Raw genomic sequence first — 6,932 nt, 5'->3', positions numbered from 1 at the left:
AGTATAGGGAGCAACGAACACTGTGTAGGGATCATATCGTTCGGAACACAGTTCATGCATGTAGCTCACTTCTAACGAGCTGGTTATCTGAGACCCTGTCCCAAATGGCACCCTAAACCCTCGCGGTCTTCCTCTAAGTCCGCACTTTCGTGACGTAATGCCGCTTTGACTGTCGGGTAGAAGTCTGCCCAGTGCGGGCTCAGCAGAAGTGTGGATCGAGGGCGCTTAACGGCCGCAAAGGGGGCGCTCGCGAGCACCCTTCTGAACGCTAAAATGACGAATGGGACACCCTACGGTCTCGTGGACTAAACGGACACGCGCGTGCGGCAGCCATTGTAAGTCCGTAAGACTGCAAGTGCACATGAAGTGTTCCATTTGGGACAGGGCCTGAATCGGGTGTGTTAACTAAGTGAGACATGCAAAATATGCAGAGCTGGGGTGCACGAGGACAGGAATTGGGAACCGCTGGGCTACATCATGTGTCAATTACCCGTGAGAAAACTTTAAAAGTACTACAATACCAGGAAGGAAGATCGGGTTGTTGATGTTTGTCTGCCATTCTCGCTCTGTCTGCACCATAGACTGTAGGTCTGCACAGCATGCGACTTTCAACCAGCATAACAAAAAATGTTTCTGAAAACAATCACCTACTGCACCTTTAACAAGTTTGTGGTAATTATAAGATGTGATAAAAAAATGTAATCGTCTTCTCTACATGATGTTAACTACACGGAAACGTTACTGTTTGTGTGCGGGCAAGTTGGCGACGTAGAACGTGGGCAGACATTATGCAAATGTGTTACTTCGTGCGTAGACCCGTAACAGAATAAGATTAGAATTCCTGATGACTCGTTTAGGTGACTGCGAGCAGACTCTTTTTTTTTTGATAGAGAGTAACTATTTATCGTACACTGTCGGCTTCACAACTTTGCAGATAGTTTATGAACGCATACAGCTACATGACACACTGCATGAAAGGTAATATTCGAAAAGGCATAATAGGGGCACTTTAAAGACTGTAAAACTATCCCTCACACCCTTGTTTTCATCTACAAGAATTTATTCACAGGGAATTTATTTTGCATTTGATTCTGTTCATGTAAATTTGTTGTGAGAGAAAGTACAGTTAATTAGTGCAACGCTGATCACACTGCGCCACACAATAACTTCATATAAGATTCATGCTATGAAACTTTATATGCCTTCAGAGTTGAGGAAAGTAACTATGTTTCTTAGTTCAGTCAGTATAACTTGTTGAACAGAGGCGTGAAGACCCAGGTTACTTCTATAATAAGAGTGAGCTTGTTTTTTGTCAGGTGGCTGAGCAACTCCCATTTTGTGTTTGGATTTGTCTGCGCAGCCTGCTCTGAAAGCACTGACCCTCATAAAGCCTCTGTATTGATGCAGGCAAATTGAGGCTGTCTACAGACCGTGTGGAACAGACTGTTCTTTCAGCTGCATCATTCTCAATATTCTTGCTCATGTGTGCCTTTTTGGTCATTTATTTTAAGAAACTACTCGCTTTAAATCTTTTTCAACATTGTTTTCTCAATGCTGTTTTTCTTTTATGTTCTATTTCTGCACACTCATTTTGTTTGGAGTCTCTTTGGGATTACGTGTTGATCTATTCCAATACTGTGCACTATGATGTTGGCTCCATTGTTAGGTTGTTTCTAGTCTTCTGTACTGTAGACAGACCTTCAGAGTGACAGCAGAAGGTCTGGACTACATAGCGGCTATCATTGGCCAAGGGCTGCCTGACATGTAAAGTGACCATTCACAGTTTGTTTTGTTCATCTCCAAGTTTGGGGGCATCAAAATGTAAAGTCGATGTCCCTATAATAAGAGACCGGCATGCAATTAATTCAAGAATGTTGTGCAAGATTACGACATTAATGGTGCTGTGAACTTCACATACTTTTGAAAACCCAGTGCTTAGTTGATCCTGATAAGCACTTACTGTCACAGCTGTAAACACAATGGCTTTCTTATTCCAATAAGGGGTTTGGTGTCATGTCGGCTTTGTTTCTAGGTGGACCCATCTCCCAGAAATCCAATGATGACTTCGAAACTCCTGAAGTGTTATCCTATTTTGTGTGCTATGTGCCTCAGACATTCAGCCAGTGGTCCAAGTGTGTGACAATTGAAGCTGAGACTAGGTTGTTTCACTAGTATGTATAGTATATAATCGTTGTTGTTACATAACTTGGTTTGTTTGTTCTGTTTAGATGCACTTTTATGTTTATTTTCTGTAAAGCACAATGAGCTGAAAAAAAAATGTAGAAGCATTTTTTTCACTCCGAAATTGCTAGTACATTTCACAATTAATTACAAATAAACGGCAAGTAACACATTGAATTACGCATTGAATTACAAATAACACATTGATTTTTTTTACAGTGTCCTTAAAGTAAACATTATTATTATTATTATTATTATTATTATTATTATTATATAATCAACAACAATTGCATTGGATGGATAGGCAGACATAAGAGACGACCCACTAAATGCACAATTTAAATTCATTCATTCATTCCCCCTACAAAATGGGACCAGTCATCCATCAAAGGCAGATGCATCTTAGCATTTTTTCACAGCGACTTTAAAACACAAAGATGCATGCAAAACAGACGGTGTGTAATGATATGGAACACTCTGTTATGGAAAATCTGTCTTCTTAAAGTGTGAACGGCCTGGGATGTTTTCATATATTTTTTTTAGTTTAATTTAATGTTAATTGGTGATATTTCAACAGTTGTTCTCTTGAGGCTCAGCAGCAGAGTACTCATCTCAAGAGCCTCTTTTAGCCAAACAGAGGTGTTTGTTTATTCTGAATGCAAATGTCAGAGTCTGTCACCCTGAGCGCATTACAGCGTCTTTCCTCATTTATCTCTAAAGTCTCTTTAAAAAGGTCAAATCCCTCCATTAGATGCTGGCGCTTTTAGATCTCGCCGGCAATTTGTACAGTTTAATTTAATGGTGGGTATTCTCCTACCTTAAAATTTGTTTTGTTTTTGTTTTGTAGTCATTTTTTAAGGATTTATATTGATGCTTCATGAAACATTTCAGTGCAGGTAAACACTTTTATATCACTTCACATGTCATTGAGCTAGCATTAGTATCATAGTCCGATTCCTGACAATGTCTGAAGTCTGATTTTTTTATTATTTTTCTTTATTCCCTCAAAAAGGGAATTGTATCATATTACACTATGCAAATACACACACATCAGTTCTATTTCAAGAGCTGTCAATACCCAACCCATCTGATGTCGCCTGCATGACTGCACTGACTTGAAGCTGAATAGGGAATACGCTTCACATGTGATGCGGTAAACTGGTGAAAAGGAAATAAAAATAACACTAGCTAAACTTGAGCAAGGGTGCTGCTAATCCGACGCTGAACATATGGAAATTGTTGGGGCCTCAGAGCAGAAAGAAATGCAAATGGATTAATATATATATATATATATATAATTTTTTTTACACTAATTGTGATTTTATTTTTTTATTTTTGAATACTTAGGTGTTAGCCTGCTGTGTGAGAGCGTTTGAAATCAAGGCTGCGAGAAGGAACCATATGGCACAAAATACAATATAGGTAAGAATGAGCTACTTGTTGATGTGGAAGTGTTCATGTATTCACACCCTTTCAAATGGATTAGTGTGGAAATTGCTTTCCAAATTGTCGTGTTTTGCTCTTATCGGCATCCTCACTGGAATTATTTGATAAGCTAGGATCACAAACAAACATTCTAACACTGATGTTTGGATAGAATTAATTTTTTTGTCATTGTTTACTCACCCTCATATTGTTTTTGCACGATTTTCTTTCTTCTTTGGCATACAATATATGAACGCACAAAATCATGGACATTCTTTTCAGTTCACCCTACTTATCTTCTATAGTGTTCAGGTCACGGAACTGTAGTGGCCATGGCTTGGTTTTGTGCTCAGTGGCCCATTTTTTTTTGTGTTGACTTTGATGTTTGTTTTGGATCATTGTTCTGATGGACGATCCAACCATGGCCCATTATAAGATTTCTAACAGAGGCAGTCGATTTTATATTTTTTATCTATTGGTATTTGATAGAATACATGATTTCATCTATCTGAACAAGATGTCCAGGATTTCCGGCAGAAAAATAGGACCACAACATTAATGATACAGCAGTATATGTACACATGGGGTACTTTTTATCCCTGTGTGCAGCAAACCCAGCTTGAGTGTTTGCAGTTAAAAAGGTTAAAGAGAGAGAGAGAGAGAGAGAGAAAAGTAAGGGAACTTGACATAAGGGTACTTGTCCTAGAAAGAAAGAAAGAAATAAATAAAGAAAAAGAAAGAAATAAAGAAAAAGAAAGAAAATTGTGCGACTGAGCATTATTACATGAAAGAGCCGACGGAGAGGTAGAAAGATAAGAATTCATACACAGAAACAGGATATTACTGGTGCTCTCTCATATAATTAGTCTCATCATCTGGAATGACATCCTCCCTGTTTCAAATAAACATTTCTTGGAAATGAGGGTGTTTTGTGTTTGTGACAAGTGAAGAGACTCTCTCCAGTGAGGAACAAAGATTATGGCACATTACACTGCATCCACACACCCATACAAAAGAACAGAAAAAAATATATAATAATTGTAATGAAAACAAGCTTTGAGCTTTCAAACGCATACCCACTGCCAACATGTCATGTACTATTATAGTAAAGGCACATTGTGTGTGGATAGATAGGCCATCTGACAGTGTGGAGTATGCTATATACTCTTTATGGAACTGGAATAAATCCCATTGTGACCACAGAGCTGCAGTTTTGCTGTAAAATATTCTGATATAACTTCATAAATAAACTACATAGGCCATCCTGGGGGTTGAAGTCACATAGCTGTAGAAAATAAAATGGATGTCAAAGCAAAATAAATCGCCAGCATGATAGATAGTTCAATCCAAACATCTTGGTATATAAGCGCAGAAAGCAAAAACATGTATTGTGTTTTCTGACTTGTTATAATGTTTTCTGAATTGTTGTTGTGCTTTCTGAATTGTTATTTAGTTTTTTAGACTTGCATTTGCGTTTGTAATTTGTTATTTTGTTTTCAGAATTGTGATTTGCTTTGCACTTCTCGGCCACCGTAGATTATGCCAATTTACACCTCCTTCACCTATCCCTTTTTATTGTTTGACTGATGAAAAAAGGTGGAGAGAGCTAGTCAAGCATATAAATCATTCAATAGATTTGTTTAGGAGAGAGAGAACTTAAAGATACATTAGATATTTTTAAAGGTCATGTTATTGGTCTACAGGTATATGGTACCCTTGAGTAGGGTGCTTAGATTGTTGTTGATCCCTGTAATTAGTTGACTCTAACTACTTTTTTTTTTTGTGGGACTGGGAATTTATTTTTACATGTCTTCTAGATGTGGAATGCAAATGTATATGTAATAAAATATGAAATTGAATATGTAATGGTCCATGTCTGGTTGCCTTAGGATCGAGGTTGACAAACTGCTTTCTCTTTCTGGTAGCAGCAGTAAACATGTTGTTTTCTATTTTAATATACTTAAAAATACAATGTACCTCTGTGATGCAAAGCTGAATTTTCATCAGCAAATGCATCAGTCTTCAGTGTCACATGATTCTACAGAAACCATTATACTATGCTGATTATTATCAATGTTAGAAACAGTGCTGTTTAATATATATATATATATATATATATACAGGGTTGGGGAGTAACTAGTTGCATGTAACGGAATTACGTAATTTAATTACAAAATAAAAGTAATTGTAATCAGTTACAGCAGTGTTTACTGTCATAGCTATGTAAAGATTTGATTTCAAAAACGGTATCATAGCTAATAAAATATTTCTTGTTATGATTTTAAATATGTATTTAACCTCAGAATGATCTCAAAGTAAGTCTGATTTTGTGGTGGCTGTGCTTCAAAGGGGACATTGATCTTCCACAAGTTGGTATGATTCCTTAGGGTCTTCATGAACGGTCTGCAACATACTTTGTTTAAACTTCCTCAGCGGTCGTGTTTCCAAAGTAACCTTCCCAACACTGTATATATATATATATATATTGTAATCTGTGATACTTTTTTCAGGATTCTTTGATGAATAAAACGTTGAATAAAAAGTATTTACTAACAATATACAGTGAGTCTTTACTATCACTTTTTTTTATTTTACAATTTAACATATCCTTGCTAAATAAAAGTATTATTTTCCTTAAAAAAAAAAAAAAAAGTCTCATCTAGTCAGAGCATATCTATATTAAATAAATGTTGTTTTTAACTTTGTATTCATCAAATAATTCTAAAAAAAATAGAAATATATCACAGGTTTCAACAAAATAATAAGCAGCACAGCTGTTTCCATATTAAAGCATCAACATTCACAGAACACTGTTATTTTTAACTAAAGCAAGCGGCTGCTGCGTGCATGGTTTGGCATGGCAGAATGCCTGCAAAGAGCGCTGCATTTATAATCTCTAAAATACATCTCAGTTCATCGCAATCTCACAAATCTATGTTATAACACAATAAATATATGCATTATGAATCTTTCATAATGTCTACAATCCGTGTGTTATAATTAGAGGATTCGTGAGCACGCAAATTTCAGCACTGCAGTGCTCAATGCTGCAAACACGTGTTATAGCCTAAATAGAAAGTCTGCATATACTTGCAGCTGTTAATCGTTTATATTTTATATTAGTTCATGTTGCTTTTGTGCAATAGATGAATAACAATTTATTTGTTTTAGATATTTTTGTTTAGATATTTCTATTTTGCGGGACTCCCGTGAATTATTTTATTCTCCCGCATCCCGCACACACAAGAGTGTCTACCCGCCCGCACCAGCACTCGCCCATCTTGTCCCGCGCCGCACTCTGTTGCATCGGGTCTCGCGGGAGCAGG

At 36.9% G+C, this 6,932-nt stretch overlaps 1 protein-coding gene across 1 annotated transcript in view; it reads left to right on the top strand.

Annotated features, from left to right (window-relative positions):
- Positions 1 to 6,932, top strand: part of LOC107754074 (leucine-rich repeat and fibronectin type-III domain-containing protein 2-like) — a 103,746-nt gene that overhangs the window by 52,390 nt on the left and 44,424 nt on the right. The window contains exon 2 of the mRNA XM_016570389.1: positions 3,529 to 3,603. The gene's annotated coding sequence lies outside the window, so the exon portion shown is untranslated. The remainder of the gene's footprint in view (positions 1 to 3,528; positions 3,604 to 6,932) is intronic.

The sequence above is a fragment of the Sinocyclocheilus rhinocerous genome, unplaced genomic scaffold (assembly GCF_001515625.1).
Source record: "Sinocyclocheilus rhinocerous isolate Xijiao unplaced genomic scaffold, SAMN03320098_v1.1 scaffold322, whole genome shotgun sequence".
In the NCBI taxonomy this organism is placed as follows: Eukaryota; Metazoa; Chordata; class Actinopteri; order Cypriniformes; family Cyprinidae; genus Sinocyclocheilus; species Sinocyclocheilus rhinocerous.
The sequence above is the reverse complement of the archived record's forward strand: the minus strand, read 5'-3'. Positions and strand labels throughout refer to the sequence as shown.